Raw genomic sequence first — 16150 nt, forward strand, 5'->3', positions numbered from 1 at the left:
AAAAACGCTTCTCCCAAACAAATCCCATCTCGACTGTCATCCTTTTCCTTGCTTTTCCTTTGAAAGTTTTTGCTCTCTGTTATAGGACTATCTCATTGAGGTAGTTTGTTAATTTCACAGTTTATAGAATAGATGTGGAACCATTCTGGATTCCTTCTGGGTAACTTGTGTGCCAGGGGAAACCTTCTGTTTGGAGAATACTCCTCGCTTACACAGGAAGCTGCAGTTCATCAGCGCTGCTAGAGAATGGCACTGCACGAATCAGTCGGAAGTATCTTTATCCGATCTTTGAGTAGGTCCGTGTACAAGGGGCTCCCGTGAGGATTACCCTAGATGCTTCCTGGTCACATGTGCCCTATCTTCTCTCTGGTACGTGCTACTCAGAGAATATGCTTGCTCCTGAATTATGCCAGTGTTTATTCATTTCCATTTAGGCTACAGTGTTTTCCAAATGGTCCTATAATTTCGCCTCCCATATCAGCAGGGTGTGTGCAAGAGTTTTCCTCAAAGCCAACACAGTGATCAGTTTCTTAAGTTTCCTCAATCTGGTGAGTTGGAAACTATATCTGGCTTCATTTTTTATTCTGCATTTCCTTGACCAATAATGAGGACACGGGGCCAAAGGCGTATTAAGCGTATTAAACGTAGATATTCTGTAACAGTAATATTTTGCCAATTATATGGGCTACAGATACCTTGTCCTGTTTGCAGCTTGTTTTTGACCCTCTTCATGGTATCTTTGGAAACTTTTCATGATGGGAAATTTGGAATAGAAACAAAATCGGAAAGAATAGTAGAGTATTTTCTCACTCCCCTGACTCAAGAAATCACCAACCCCTGGCCAGATCTTGTTTCTTTTATACCCCTCCTACCTTAAGTTCATGATCCCCTTAATAATATCCCTCCAACGATAAAAAGTCAATATGTTTCTATCAAAGGTAGAGGCTTTCTTCCCTTTTTCAGGGTACTCACAGCCACCTTATTCCATGTAAAAATTTCACCGTGTTAGAGATAACAGCAAGTACTCAATGTTTGCGTTTCCCTGAGACACACACGCTCATTTCAGTTTCTTTGAATCCAGTCCAAATACAGTCCATACCTTGTGAGGGGTTGAGATGTCTTTTGAAAGAGTGTCCATACATCGCGACTAGTCGGGGGCAGCCCCGGTTGTCACCATTTCCCTTTGTTTCCTACCGCTGTCCGCAGTGACCCGAGCTATTTTTGCATTGTGAGGGGTTTCATCGTGGATTTAAACGTATTTAACGTGTTTCAATATCTTGCAATCATTAGACTTGCTGGCGATCAAACCGTCCTGTGTTTGGCAAACGGGAGTCTACTCATTCTGGTTCCTGTGTCTTTTGACGTGACCCTCGTCCTGTTGGATATGGTAGCATCCGCGCTTCCCAGTATGAGAAGCGTGCGTTTCCCGCCCCAGACTTCAAGTCAGCGTATGTCTCCAGTAAGTCTTAGGACCGTTTAATAACGATGGTTGGTGGAGACCACGATCTAGAGGCTGGTGAAATGCACTAGTGTCGAGTTCGCACCTATGTCTCAGCACTTACCGTGGAAAAACTTAAAAAAAAAAAAAAAAAAAAAAAGAAAAGAAAAGAAAGAAAGAGAGAAAGAAAAGAAAAAAAAAATTACAGGAAAACACATTGAGTTTACACTGATAATCCAAGTTCAAACTGAGAACTGAGAGTTTTTTTACATTACTTTACCGATTTCACCTCTTCCTCTCACACCCAGATTCCCAGTACCCAAAGACACCAACAGCATTTCTTCTTTGCAGGATCCCACAGAATAATCGTAGCCATGCACCATAGAACCGTGGACTGGTTCCTACTGCATGAACTAGGAAAGGCGAGGAAGGAACCTTCTATTGTTCCGGCTGCACTGTGAAAATGTAAGAGCTGCCGTCCGCCGAAGCCAGTCTGCTCATGTCCAAGGAGCTCTGAGCCACGTCACACTCCTTTGGAATATTTCCCTGAGCCTTCATGTGGGCTCCTGACGTCTGTAGAATCTGACAAGTCACACATTGTCCTCCCGTTTGTGTCCTCCGTGCTTTGAATAGATGTGCTATTGAGTGTTTGAATTTTGTTGTCATTGGTGTATGTGTTTGTGGCAAAGTGTTGAGTGTTTGGTGTGTATGTAGCAGCTAGAGAGCGAGGCTCTGAAGGCTACTGGGCAGCAGGAGGGCGCGGGGTCGGGTGGGGGGCGCTGGGCCGGGAGGGCCGCGTAGCAGCTGGGCCTCTCGAGGCGTCCGGGGACGGCCGCTGCCGTCTAGGGCCATAGCACCCTGAACGTGCCCGATCTCCTCTGGTCTGGGAAGCTAAGCAGGGTCGGGCCAGGTTAGTACTTGGATGGGAGACCGCCTGGGAATACCGGGTGCTGTAGGCTTTTGCTTCTTCTTTTGTCCCGCCCGCTGGGGGGTCGGGGGTGGGGGGGGCCCCCGCCTTCTGCGCCCGCCCCCACTTTCGCCCTCGGGCCCCGGCCCCTCCCCCCCCTCGGCGCGACCCGCTGCCCCCGCCCGGGGCTTCCTCCCCTCTCCCCCGCTGCAGCACCACCGCCAGGTGGCGGCAGCGGCAGAGCGTCCCAGGCGTTCCGTTGGGCCGGCAGCGGAGCCCCAACCCTGGGCCCCACACCGGGCCGGGGCCGGGCGGCGGGATCCCTAAGTGCCGCTGGGTCTCCTCTCCCCCCGACCCCGCACCCGCCGCCCCGCACTCCGGGACATCGCGTACACCCGGCGCGGGACAGCCCACGGCGGCAAACCGTGTCCTGGGCCCCCGGACACCCGGCCCACCGTGCACTTTCTCTCCGCCGCACACCCGGGCCTCGGGCCCGGGCCTCACGCCGGGCGGGCTCCTCGCCGCCGCCGGGGCTCCCGAGAGACACACCGGCGCGCCGCACAGGGCGAGTCGCTGGCCACCTGGGCAGAGAGGACACACAACAGCACACGGAGCGCACGCACCCAAACCCAAACCACCCACCGGCCCCTTGACCCCTGGCTACACACCCCAAACCCCACCCCAGCGGGCCACAGGATAGCCGGCTCTGGCCCCCCGCGCCGCCCCCCGCCCCCGCGCGGGGGCTGCTGCCACACGCAGGCCCTGAGGGGAATCGGGGCAGAACGGTCCTCCCCGGACGGGGGTGGGGTGGCGGGGTGGGGGGGGACACTGCAGATCTTCAGGACCTCCGGGTGACGGACCAGCGGCAGGCACGGCCCTGCCTCCTCCTCCCGGCCCCGCCCCAAAGCCCCTCCCCACCGTGCCCTCGCGTGGGCCGGCGGAGGGCCCTCTCTCGCGCACTCTCCGGCTCCGGCCCTCCGCTCCCACGCGTGGAAGCCTGTCCCTGCGCGCGTGCCCGTGGGTCTGCTCCTCGGGCTGTGGGACGGCGGTGCGTCCGTGGTTTGGGTGGGGGTGGGAGGGTGCGCGCGCGAGACCCGTGAGGCTCCGCCTGGCCCCCCACCCCCACCCCGATCCGGGCAGGTGGGCTAGCGAAGGGCCAGGGCGGCGGGAGGGACCCGACTGCGCAGGGAGGGACGCGTCGCAGCAGCTCGGCCTCTTGAGGCGTCCGGGGGCGGCCGCCCTCGTCTACGGCCAGACCACCCTGAACGCACCCGATCTCGTCTCACCTCGGAAGCTAAGCAGGGTCGGGCCCGGTTAGTACTTGGATGGGAGACCGCCTGGGAATCCCGGGTGCCGTAGGCTTTTTGCTCTGCCTCTCTTTCTGCCCCGCCCCCCTGGGCTGGGAAGGGGAGGGGGGGCCTTCGCCCTCCGCGCCCGCCCCGGCTCCCGCCCCCGGCCGGCCCGGACCCCGCCCCGTGGCCCCTGGAGAGAGGGTCAGATTGGAGATGTGGAGGCTCAGTCCCCGAGGCTGCCGCCCCTCACACACCTGCCGCAGGCCCGGGCCTCCGGAACTTCGGACCGACCGGCTCTGAATTCAGGACACAGTCTAAAGTTGTCCAAGGAGATGACCACGTTACCACCCTGGGAAAGGAAAAATTGGATCCTATCCATATATGCAGAAGAAGAGAATCTAAACAGTTGGCTATCCGTTCACGGGAACATAACTTAAGAATCCAGATGCGAAGACATCTAGAAACACTTTTCAAACGTCTAAATCTTTAGAAAATATTCTGAAGGATTAAGAGGTAGAAGCATTCTTTGGACAGTCACGAGCAAGACCAGGGTGTCGATAGGAAATCCTTCTGTTCGATACTGCAAGAGACGCTCCAAAAACATACTACAACAAGGGAAAACACTAACAATATATGGGAAAGGAAAATCACCTTTCTTCATTTTCCTCACCTCCTACGGTTCTCAAAATAGAATGTTTGCCCCTATGCGCGGGAGACCTGTAGAAATCCTAGGTGAGTCCAGCAAGATAGCTCTAGATGAAATCAACATTCGATCGATAGTTTCGATATTTCTTGTTTCCTCGCAAATACACACTAATGAATGCAATTCTTGAAAAGGATAACATTCAAAGTCACAGAAAATCCACACAGCACCTACGGGGCAAAGGTGCCAACTTCGATGGAAAACTTAGCAAAAACGTACATGATGGCTCCCATCGATGGAGAGGCTATCCCGTAGTCCTCCATAGACGGACACAGAGTCCCCAAACTAATCATTTCCCCCACATTAATAAATAATCCCATTTAAACAGGGTTTATATCTAGAAACTTACAGTCTGCTTCTTTCTCTTTTTCTTTTAATTTGGGAAAGGGATATGTTAAAGAATGATGATAATGATCATGATTATCATTATGATTATTATATTAAATCGAATTAACCGTACCAAAACCCCACCACTCACCTTATAAAAATGGGAGTTGATGCATATGTCGGAAGCCGCTGTGTATCTTTTTCTCAAGGCGTGGAACCACAAAAACGCTTCTCCCAAACAAATCCCATCTCGACTGTCATCCTTTTCCTTGCTTTTCCTTTGAAAGTTTTTGCTCTCTGTTATAGGACTATCTCATTGAGGTAGTTTGTTAATTTCACAGTTTATAGAATAGATGTGGAACCATTCTGGATTCCTTCTGGGTAACTTGTGTGCCAGGGGAAACCTTCTGTTTGGAGAATACTCCTCGCTTACACAGGAAGCTGCAGTTCATCAGCGCTGCTAGAGAATGGCACTGCACGAATCAGTCGGAAGTATCTTTATCCGATCTTTGAGTAGGTCCGTGTACAAGGGGCTCCCGTGAGGATTACCCTAGATGCTTCCTGGTCACATGTGCCCTATCTTCTCTCTGGTACGTGCTACTCAGAGAATATGCTTGCTCCTGAATTATGCCAGTGTTTATTCATTTCCATTTAGGCTACAGTGTTTTCCAAATGGTCCTATAATTTCGCCTCCCATATCAGCAGGGTGTGTGCAAGAGTTTTCCTCAAAGCCAACACAGTGATCAGTTTCTTAAGTTTCCTCAATCTGGTGAGTTGGAAACTATATCTGGCTTCATTTTTTATTCTGCATTTCCTTGACCAATAATGAGGACACGGGGCCAAAGGCGTATTAAGCGTATTAAACGTAGATATTCTGTAACAGTAATATTTTGCCAATTATATGGGCTACAGATACCTTGTCCTGTTTGCAGCTTGTTTTTGACCCTCTTCATGGTATCTTTGGAAACTTTTCATGATGGGAAATTTGGAATAGAAACAAAATCGGAAAGAATAGTAGAGTATTTTCTCACTCCCCTGACTCAAGAAATCACCAACCCCTGGCCAGATCTTGTTTCTTTTATACCCCTCCTACCTTAAGTTCATGATCCCCTTAATAATATCCCTCCAACGATAAAAAGTCAATATGTTTCTATCAAAGGTAGAGGCTTTCTTCCCTTTTTCAGGGTACTCACAGCCACCTTATTCCATGTAAAAATTTCACCGTGTTAGAGATAACAGCAAGTACTCAATGTTTGCGTTTCCCTGAGACACACACGCTCATTTCAGTTTCTTTGAATCCAGTCCAAATACAGTCCATACCTTGTGAGGGGTTGAGATGTCTTTTGAAAGAGTGTCCATACATCGCGACTAGTCGGGGGCAGCCCCGGTTGTCACCATTTCCCTTTGTTTCCTACCGCTGTCCGCAGTGACCCGAGCTATTTTTGCATTGTGAGGGGTTTCATCGTGGATTTAAACGTATTTAACGTGTTTCAATATCTTGCAATCATTAGACTTGCTGGCGATCAAACCGTCCTGTGTTTGGCAAACGGGAGTCTACTCATTCTGGTTCCTGTGTCTTTTGACGTGACCCTCGTCCTGTTGGATATGGTAGCATCCGCGCTTCCCAGTATGAGAAGCGTGCGTTTCCCGCCCCAGACTTCAAGTCAGCGTATGTCTCCAGTAAGTCTTAGGACCGTTTAATAACGATGGTTGGTGGAGACCACGATCTAGAGGCTGGTGAAATGCACTAGTGTCGAGTTCGCACCTATGTCTCAGCACTTACCGTGGAAAAACTTAAAAAAAAAAAAAAAAAAAAAAAGAAAAGAAAAGAAAGAAAGAGAGAAAGAAAAGAAAAAAAAAATTACAGGAAAACACATTGAGTTTACACTGATAATCCAAGTTCAAACTGAGAACTGAGAGTTTTTTTACATTACTTTACCGATTTCACCTCTTCCTCTCACACCCAGATTCCCAGTACCCAAAGACACCAACAGCATTTCTTCTTTGCAGGATCCCACAGAATAATCGTAGCCATGCACCATAGAACCGTGGACTGGTTCCTACTGCATGAACTAGGAAAGGCGAGGAAGGAACCTTCTATTGTTCCGGCTGCACTGTGAAAATGTAAGAGCTGCCGTCCGCCGAAGCCAGTCTGCTCATGTCCAAGGAGCTCTGAGCCACGTCACACTCCTTTGGAATATTTCCCTGAGCCTTCATGTGGGCTCCTGACGTCTGTAGAATCTGACAAGTCACACATTGTCCTCCCGTTTGTGTCCTCCGTGCTTTGAATAGATGTGCTATTGAGTGTTTGAATTTTGTTGTCATTGGTGTATGTGTTTGTGGCAAAGTGTTGAGTGTTTGGTGTGTATGTAGCAGCTAGAGAGCGAGGCTCTGAAGGCTACTGGGCAGCAGGAGGGCGCGGGGTCGGGTGGGGGGCGCTGGGCCGGGAGGGCCGCGTAGCAGCTGGGCCTCTCGAGGCGTCCGGGGACGGCCGCTGCCGTCTAGGGCCATAGCACCCTGAACGTGCCCGATCTCCTCTGGTCTGGGAAGCTAAGCAGGGTCGGGCCAGGTTAGTACTTGGATGGGAGACCGCCTGGGAATACCGGGTGCTGTAGGCTTTTGCTTCTTCTTTTGTCCCGCCCGCTGGGGGGTCGGGGGTGGGGGGGCCCCCCGCCTTCTGCGCCCGCCCCCACTTTCGCCCTCGGGCCCCGGCCCCTCCCCCCCCTCGGCGCGACCCGCTGCCCCCGCCCGGGGCTTCCTCCCCTCTCCCCCGCTGCAGCACCACCGCCAGGTGGCGGCAGCGGCAGAGCGTCCCAGGCGTTCCGTTGGGCCGGCAGCGGAGCCCCAACCCTGGGCCCCACACCGGGCCGGGGCCGGGCGGCGGGATCCCTAAGTGCCGCTGGGTCTCCTCTCCCCCCGACCCCGCACCCGCCGCCCCGCACTCCGGGACATCGCGTACACCCGGCGCGGGACAGCCCACGGCGGCAAACCGTGTCCTGGGCCCCCGGACACCCGGCCCACCGTGCACTTTCTCTCCGCCGCACACCCGGGCCTCGGGCCCGGGCCTCACGCCGGGCGGGCTCCTCGCCGCCGCCGGGGCTCCCGAGAGACACACCGGCGCGCCGCACAGGGCGAGTCGCTGGCCACCTGGGCAGAGAGGACACACAACAGCACACGGAGCGCACGCACCCAAACCCAAACCACCCACCGGCCCCTTGACCCCTGGCTACACACCCCAAACCCCACCCCAGCGGGCCACAGGATAGCCGGCTCTGGCCCCCCGCGCCGCCCCCCGCCCCCGCGCGGGGGCTGCTGCCACACGCAGGCCCTGAGGGGAATCGGGGCAGAACGGTCCTCCCCGGACGGGGGTGGGGTGGCGGGGTGGGGGGGGACACTGCAGATCTTCAGGACCTCCGGGTGACGGACCAGCGGCAGGCACGGCCCTGCCTCCTCCTCCCGGCCCCGCCCCAAAGCCCCTCCCCACCGTGCCCTCGCGTGGGCCGGCGGAGGGCCCTCTCTCGCGCACTCTCCGGCTCCGGCCCTCCGCTCCCACGCGTGGAAGCCTGTCCCTGCGCGCGTGCCCGTGGGTCTGCTCCTCGGGCTGTGGGACGGCGGTGCGTCCGTGGTTTGGGTGGGGGTGGGAGGGTGCGCGCGCGAGACCCGTGAGGCTCCGCCTGGCCCCCCACCCCCACCCCGATCCGGGCAGGTGGGCTAGCGAAGGGCCAGGGCGGCGGGAGGGACCCGACTGCGCAGGGAGGGACGCGTCGCAGCAGCTCGGCCTCTTGAGGCGTCCGGGGGCGGCCGCCCTCGTCTACGGCCAGACCACCCTGAACGCACCCGATCTCGTCTCACCTCGGAAGCTAAGCAGGGTCGGGCCCGGTTAGTACTTGGATGGGAGACCGCCTGGGAATCCCGGGTGCCGTAGGCTTTTTGCTCTGCCTCTCTTTCTGCCCCGCCCCCCTGGGCTGGGAAGGGGAGGGGGGGCCTTCGCCCTCCGCGCCCGCCCCGGCTCCCGCCCCCGGCCGGCCCGGACCCCGCCCCGTGGCCCCTGGAGAGAGGGTCAGATTGGAGATGTGGAGGCTCAGTCCCCGAGGCTGCCGCCCCTCACACACCTGCCGCAGGCCCGGGCCTCCGGAACTTCGGACCGACCGGCTCTGAATTCAGGACACAGTCTAAAGTTGTCCAAGGAGATGACCACGTTACCACCCTGGGAAAGGAAAAATTGGATCCTATCCATATATGCAGAAGAAGAGAATCTAAACAGTTGGCTATCCGTTCACGGGAACATAACTTAAGAATCCAGATGCGAAGACATCTAGAAACACTTTTCAAACGTCTAAATCTTTAGAAAATATTCTGAAGGATTAAGAGGTAGAAGCATTCTTTGGACAGTCACGAGCAAGACCAGGGTGTCGATAGGAAATCCTTCTGTTCGATACTGCAAGAGACGCTCCAAAAACATACTACAACAAGGGAAAACACTAACAATATATGGGAAAGGAAAATCACCTTTCTTCATTTTCCTCACCTCCTACGGTTCTCAAAATAGAATGTTTGCCCCTATGCGCGGGAGACCTGTAGAAATCCTAGGTGAGTCCAGCAAGATAGCTCTAGATGAAATCAACATTCGATCGATAGTTTCGATATTTCTTGTTTCCTCGCAAATACACACTAATGAATGCAATTCTTGAAAAGGATAACATTCAAAGTCACAGAAAATCCACACAGCACCTACGGGGCAAAGGTGCCAACTTCGATGGAAAACTTAGCAAAAACGTACATGATGGCTCCCATCGATGGAGAGGCTATCCCGTAGTCCTCCATAGACGGACACAGAGTCCCCAAACTAATCATTTCCCCCACATTAATAAATAATCCCATTTAAACAGGGTTTATATCTAGAAACTTACAGTCTGCTTCTTTCTCTTTTTCTTTTAATTTGGGAAAGGGATATGTTAAAGAATGATGATAATGATCATGATTATCATTATGATTATTATATTAAATCGAATTAACCGTACCAAAACCCCACCACTCACCTTATAAAAATGGGAGTTGATGCATATGTCGGAAGCCGCTGTGTATCTTTTTCTCAAGGCGTGGAACCACAAAAACGCTTCTCCCAAACAAATCCCATCTCGACTGTCATCCTTTTCCTTGCTTTTCCTTTGAAAGTTTTTGCTCTCTGTTATAGGACTATCTCATTGAGGTAGTTTGTTAATTTCACAGTTTATAGAATAGATGTGGAACCATTCTGGATTCCTTCTGGGTAACTTGTGTGCCAGGGGAAACCTTCTGTTTGGAGAATACTCCTCGCTTACACAGGAAGCTGCAGTTCATCAGCGCTGCTAGAGAATGGCACTGCACGAATCAGTCGGAAGTATCTTTATCCGATCTTTGAGTAGGTCCGTGTACAAGGGGCTCCCGTGAGGATTACCCTAGATGCTTCCTGGTCACATGTGCCCTATCTTCTCTCTGGTACGTGCTACTCAGAGAATATGCTTGCTCCTGAATTATGCCAGTGTTTATTCATTTCCATTTAGGCTACAGTGTTTTCCAAATGGTCCTATAATTTCGCCTCCCATATCAGCAGGGTGTGTGCAAGAGTTTTCCTCAAAGCCAACACAGTGATCAGTTTCTTAAGTTTCCTCAATCTGGTGAGTTGGAAACTATATCTGGCTTCATTTTTTATTCTGCATTTCCTTGACCAATAATGAGGACACGGGGCCAAAGGCGTATTAAGCGTATTAAACGTAGATATTCTGTAACAGTAATATTTTGCCAATTATATGGGCTACAGATACCTTGTCCTGTTTGCAGCTTGTTTTTGACCCTCTTCATGGTATCTTTGGAAACTTTTCATGATGGGAAATTTGGAATAGAAACAAAATCGGAAAGAATAGTAGAGTATTTTCTCACTCCCCTGACTCAAGAAATCACCAACCCCTGGCCAGATCTTGTTTCTTTTATACCCCTCCTACCTTAAGTTCATGATCCCCTTAATAATATCCCTCCAACGATAAAAAGTCAATATGTTTCTATCAAAGGTAGAGGCTTTCTTCCCTTTTTCAGGGTACTCACAGCCACCTTATTCCATGTAAAAATTTCACCGTGTTAGAGATAACAGCAAGTACTCAATGTTTGCGTTTCCCTGAGACACACACGCTCATTTCAGTTTCTTTGAATCCAGTCCAAATACAGTCCATACCTTGTGAGGGGTTGAGATGTCTTTTGAAAGAGTGTCCATACATCGCGACTAGTCGGGGGCAGCCCCGGTTGTCACCATTTCCCTTTGTTTCCTACCGCTGTCCGCAGTGACCCGAGCTATTTTTGCATTGTGAGGGGTTTCATCGTGGATTTAAACGTATTTAACGTGTTTCAATATCTTGCAATCATTAGACTTGCTGGCGATCAAACCGTCCTGTGTTTGGCAAACGGGAGTCTACTCATTCTGGTTCCTGTGTCTTTTGACGTGACCCTCGTCCTGTTGGATATGGTAGCATCCGCGCTTCCCAGTATGAGAAGCGTGCGTTTCCCGCCCCAGACTTCAAGTCAGCGTATGTCTCCAGTAAGTCTTAGGACCGTTTAATAACGATGGTTGGCGGAGACCACGATCTAGAGGCTGGTGAAATGCACTAGTGTCGAGTTCGCACCTATGTCTCAGCACTTACCGTGGAAAAACTTAAAAAAAAAAAAAAAAGAAAAGAAAAGAAAAGAAAGAAAGAGAGAAAGAAAAGAAAAAAAAATTACAGGAAAACACATTGAGTTTACACTGATAATCCAAGTTCAAACTGAGAACTGAGAGTTTTTTTACATTACTTTACCGATTTCACCTCTTCCTCTCACACCCAGATTCCCAGTACCCAAAGACACCAACAGCATTTCTTCTTTGCAGGATCCCACAGAATAATCGTAGCCATGCACCATAGAACCGTGGACTGGTTCCTACTGCATGAACTAGGAAAGGCGAGGAAGGAACCTTCTATTGTTCCGGCTGCACTGTGAAAATGTAAGAGCTGCCGTCCGCCGAAGCCAGTCTGCTCATGTCCAAGGAGCTCTGAGCCACGTCACACTCCTTTGGAATATTTCCCTGAGCCTTCATGTGGGCTCCTGACGTCTGTAGAATCTGACAAGTCACACATTGTCCTCCCGTTTGTGTCCTCCGTGCTTTGAATAGATGTGCTATTGAGTGTTTGAATTTTGTTGTCATTGGTGTATGTGTTTGTGGCAAAGTGTTGAGTGTTTGGTGTGTATGTAGCAGCTAGAGAGCGAGGCTCTGAAGGCTACTGGGCAGCAGGAGGGCGCGGGGTCGGGTGGGGGGCGCTGGGCCGGGAGGGCCGCGTAGCAGCTGGGCCTCTCGAGGCGTCCGGGGACGGCCGCTGCCGTCTAGGGCCATAGCACCCTGAACGTGCCCGATCTCCTCTGGTCTGGGAAGCTAAGCAGGGTCGGGCCAGGTTAGTACTTGGATGGGAGACCGCCTGGGAATACCGGGTGCTGTAGGCTTTTGCTTCTTCTTTTGTCCCGCCCGCTGGGGGGTCGGGGGTGGGGGGGCCCCCCGCCTTCTGCGCCCGCCCCCACTTTCGCCCTCGGGCCCCGGCCCCTCCCCCCCCTCGGCGCGACCCGCTGCCCCCGCCCGGGGCTTCCTCCCCTCTCCCCCGCTGCAGCACCACCGCCAGGTGGCGGCAGCGGCAGAGCGTCCCAGGCGTTCCGTTGGGCCGGCAGCGGAGCCCCAACCCTGGGCCCCACACCGGGCCGGGGCCGGGCGGCGGGATCCCTAAGTGCCGCTGGGTCTCCTCTCCCCCCGACCCCGCACCCGCCGCCCCGCACTCCGGGACATCGCGTACACCCGGCGCGGGACAGCCCACGGCGGCAAACCGTGTCCTGGGCCCCCGGACACCCGGCCCACCGTGCACTTTCTCTCCGCCGCACACCCGGGCCTCGGGCCCGGGCCTCACGCCGGGCGGGCTCCTCGCCGCCGCCGGGGCTCCCGAGAGACACACCGGCGCGCCGCACAGGGCGAGTCGCTGGCCACCTGGGCAGAGAGGACACACAACAGCACACGGAGCGCACGCACCCAAACCCAAACCACCCACCGGCCCCTTGACCCCTGGCTACACACCCCAAACCCCACCCCAGCGGGCCACAGGATAGCCGGCTCTGGCCCCCCGCGCCGCCCCCCGCCCCCGCGCGGGGGCTGCTGCCACACGCAGGCCCTGAGGGGAATCGGGGCAGAACGGTCCTCCCCGGACGGGGGTGGGGTGGCGGGGTGGGGGGGGACACTGCAGATCTTCAGGACCTCCGGGTGACGGACCAGCGGCAGGCACGGCCCTGCCTCCTCCTCCCGGCCCCGCCCCAAAGCCCCTCCCCACCGTGCCCTCGCGTGGGCCGGCGGAGGGCCCTCTCTCGCGCACTCTCCGGCTCCGGCCCTCCGCTCCCACGCGTGGAAGCCTGTCCCTGCGCGCGTGCCCGTGGGTCTGCTCCTCGGGCTGTGGGACGGCGGTGCGTCCGTGGTTTGGGTGGGGGTGGGAGGGTGCGCGCGCGAGACCCGTGAGGCTCCGCCTGGCCCCCCACCCCCACCCCGATCCGGGCAGGTGGGCTAGCGAAGGGCCAGGGCGGCGGGAGGGACCCGACTGCGCAGGGAGGGACGCGTCGCAGCAGCTCGGCCTCTTGAGGCGTCCGGGGGCGGCCGCCCTCGTCTACGGCCAGACCACCCTGAACGCACCCGATCTCGTCTCACCTCGGAAGCTAAGCAGGGTCGGGCCCGGTTAGTACTTGGATGGGAGACCGCCTGGGAATCCCGGGTGCCGTAGGCTTTTTGCTCTGCCTCTCTTTCTGCCCCGCCCCCCTGGGCTGGGAAGGGGAGGGGGGGCCTTCGCCCTCCGCGCCCGCCCCGGCTCCCGCCCCCGGCCGGCCCGGACCCCGCCCCGTGGCCCCTGGAGAGAGGGTCAGATTGGAGATGTGGAGGCTCAGTCCCCGAGGCTGCCGCCCCTCACACACCTGCCGCAGGCCCGGGCCTCCGGAACTTCGGACCGACCGGCTCTGAATTCAGGACACAGTCTAAAGTTGTCCAAGGAGATGACCACGTTACCACCCTGGGAAAGGAAAAATTGGATCCTATCCATATATGCAGAAGAAGAGAATCTAAACAGTTGGCTATCCGTTCACGGGAACATAACTTAAGAATCCAGATGCGAAGACATCTAGAAACACTTTTCAAACGTCTAAATCTTTAGAAAATATTCTGAAGGATTAAGAGGTAGAAGCATTCTTTGGACAGTCACGAGCAAGACCAGGGTGTCGATAGGAAATCCTTCTGTTCGATACTGCAAGAGACGCTCCAAAAACATACTACAACAAGGGAAAACACTAACAATATATGGGAAAGGAAAATCACCTTTCTTCATTTTCCTCACCTCCTACGGTTCTCAAAATAGAATGTTTGCCCCTATGCGCGGGAGACCTGTAGAAATCCTAGGTGAGTCCAGCAAGATAGCTCTAGATGAAATCAACATTCGATCGATAGTTTCGATATTTCTTGTTTCCTCGCAAATACACACTAATGAATGCAATTCTTGAAAAGGATAACATTCAAAGTCACAGAAAATCCACACAGCACCTACGGGGCAAAGGTGCCAACTTCGATGGAAAACTTAGCAAAAACGTACATGATGGCTCCCATCGATGGAGAGGCTATCCCGTAGTCCTCCATAGACGGACACAGAGTCCCCAAACTAATCATTTCCCCCACATTAATAAATAATCCCATTTAAACAGGGTTTATATCTAGAAACTTACAGTCTGCTTCTTTCTCTTTTTCTTTTAATTTGGGAAAGGGATATGTTAAAGAATGATGATAATGATCATGATTATCATTATGATTATTATATTAAATCGAATTAACCGTACCAAAACCCCACCACTCACCTTATAAAAATGGGAGTTGATGCATATGTCGGAAGCCGCTGTGTATCTTTTTCTCAAGGCGTGGAACCACAAAAACGCTTCTCCCAAACAAATCCCATCTCGACTGTCATCCTTTTCCTTGCTTTTCCTTTGAAAGTTTTTGCTCTCTGTTATAGGACTATCTCATTGAGGTAGTTTGTTAATTTCACAGTTTATAGAATAGATGTGGAACCATTCTGGATTCCTTCTGGGTAACTTGTGTGCCAGGGGAAACCTTCTGTTTGGAGAATACTCCTCGCTTACACAGGAAGCTGCAGTTCATCAGCGCTGCTAGAGAATGGCACTGCACGAATCAGTCGGAAGTATCTTTATCCGATCTTTGAGTAGGTCCGTGTACAAGGGGCTCCCGTGAGGATTACCCTAGATGCTTCCTGGTCACATGTGCCCTATCTTCTCTCTGGTACGTGCTACTCAGAGAATATGCTTGCTCCTGAATTATGCCAGTGTTTATTCATTTCCATTTAGGCTACAGTGTTTTCCAAATGGTCCTATAATTTCGCCTCCCATATCAGCAGGGTGTGTGCAAGAGTTTTCCTCAAAGCCAACACAGTGATCAGTTTCTTAAGTTTCCTCAATCTGGTGAGTTGGAAACTATATCTGGCTTCATTTTTTATTCTGCATTTCCTTGACCAATAATGAGGACACGGGGCCAAAGGCGTATTAAGCGTATTAAACGTAGATATTCTGTAACAGTAATATTTTGCCAATTATATGGGCTACAGATACCTTGTCCTGTTTGCAGCTTGTTTTTGACCCTCTTCATGGTATCTTTGGAAACTTTTCATGATGGGAAATTTGGAATAGAAACAAAATCGGAAAGAATAGTAGAGTATTTTCTCACTCCCCTGACTCAAGAAATCACCAACCCCTGGCCAGATCTTGTTTCTTTTATACCCCTCCTACCTTAAGTTCATGATCCCCTTAATAATATCCCTCCAACGATAAAAAGTCAATATGTTTCTATCAAAGGTAGAGGCTTTCTTCCCTTTTTCAGGGTACTCACAGCCACCTTATTCCATGTAAAAATTTCACCGTGTTAGAGATAACAGCAAGTACTCAATGTTTGCGTTTCCCTGAGACACACACGCTCATTTCAGTTTCTTTGAATCCAGTCCAAATACAGTCCATACCTTGTGAGGGGTTGAGATGTCTTTTGAAAGAGTGTCCATACATCGCGACTAGTCGGGGGCAGCCCCGGTTGTCACCATTTCCCTTTGTTTCCTACCGCTGTCCGCAGTGACCCGAGCTATTTTTGCATTGTGAGGGGTTTCATCGTGGATTTAAACGTATTTAACGTGTTTCAATATCTTGCAATCATTAGACTTGCTGGCGATCAAACCGTCCTGTGTTTGGCAAACGGGAGTCTACTCATTCTGGTTCCTGTGTCTTTTGACGTGACCCTCGTCCTGTTGGATATGGTAGCATCCGCGCTTCCCAGTATGAGAAGCGTGCGTTTCCCGCCCCAGACTTCAAGTCAGCGTATGTCTCCAGTAAGTCTTAGGACCGTTTAATAACGATGG

General features: G+C 53.0%; 3 non-coding genes and 3 pseudogenes across 3 annotated transcripts; all 6 read left to right on the plus strand.

Annotated features, from left to right (window-relative positions):
* Nucleotides 1–2278: 2278 nt before the first annotated feature.
* LOC123629179 lies at nt 2279–2397 on the plus strand (annotated as a pseudogene).
* Nucleotides 2398–3588: 1191 nt separating this feature from the next.
* Nucleotides 3589–3707, plus strand: LOC123629248. The gene has a single exon (XR_006731948.1). It is a non-coding gene; the product is annotated as a 5S ribosomal RNA (ribosomal RNA).
* A 3459-nt stretch (nt 3708–7166) lies between these two features.
* On the plus strand, nt 7167–7285 carry LOC123629180 (annotated as a pseudogene).
* Nucleotides 7286–8476: 1191 nt separating this feature from the next.
* LOC123629249 lies at nt 8477–8595 on the plus strand. Its single transcript, XR_006731949.1, has one exon. It is a non-coding gene; the product is annotated as a 5S ribosomal RNA (ribosomal RNA).
* Nucleotides 8596–12051: 3456 nt separating this feature from the next.
* LOC123629181 lies at nt 12052–12170 on the plus strand (annotated as a pseudogene).
* Nucleotides 12171–13361: 1191 nt separating this feature from the next.
* LOC123629250 lies at nt 13362–13480 on the plus strand. Its single transcript, XR_006731950.1, has one exon. It is a non-coding gene; the product is annotated as a 5S ribosomal RNA (ribosomal RNA).
* The last annotated feature ends 2670 nt before the right edge of the window (nt 13481–16150 follow it).

Source organism: Lemur catta, assembly GCF_020740605.2.
Source record: "Lemur catta isolate mLemCat1 chromosome 20 unlocalized genomic scaffold, mLemCat1.pri SUPER_20_unloc_1, whole genome shotgun sequence".
In the NCBI taxonomy this organism is placed as follows: domain Eukaryota; kingdom Metazoa; phylum Chordata; class Mammalia; order Primates; family Lemuridae; genus Lemur; species Lemur catta.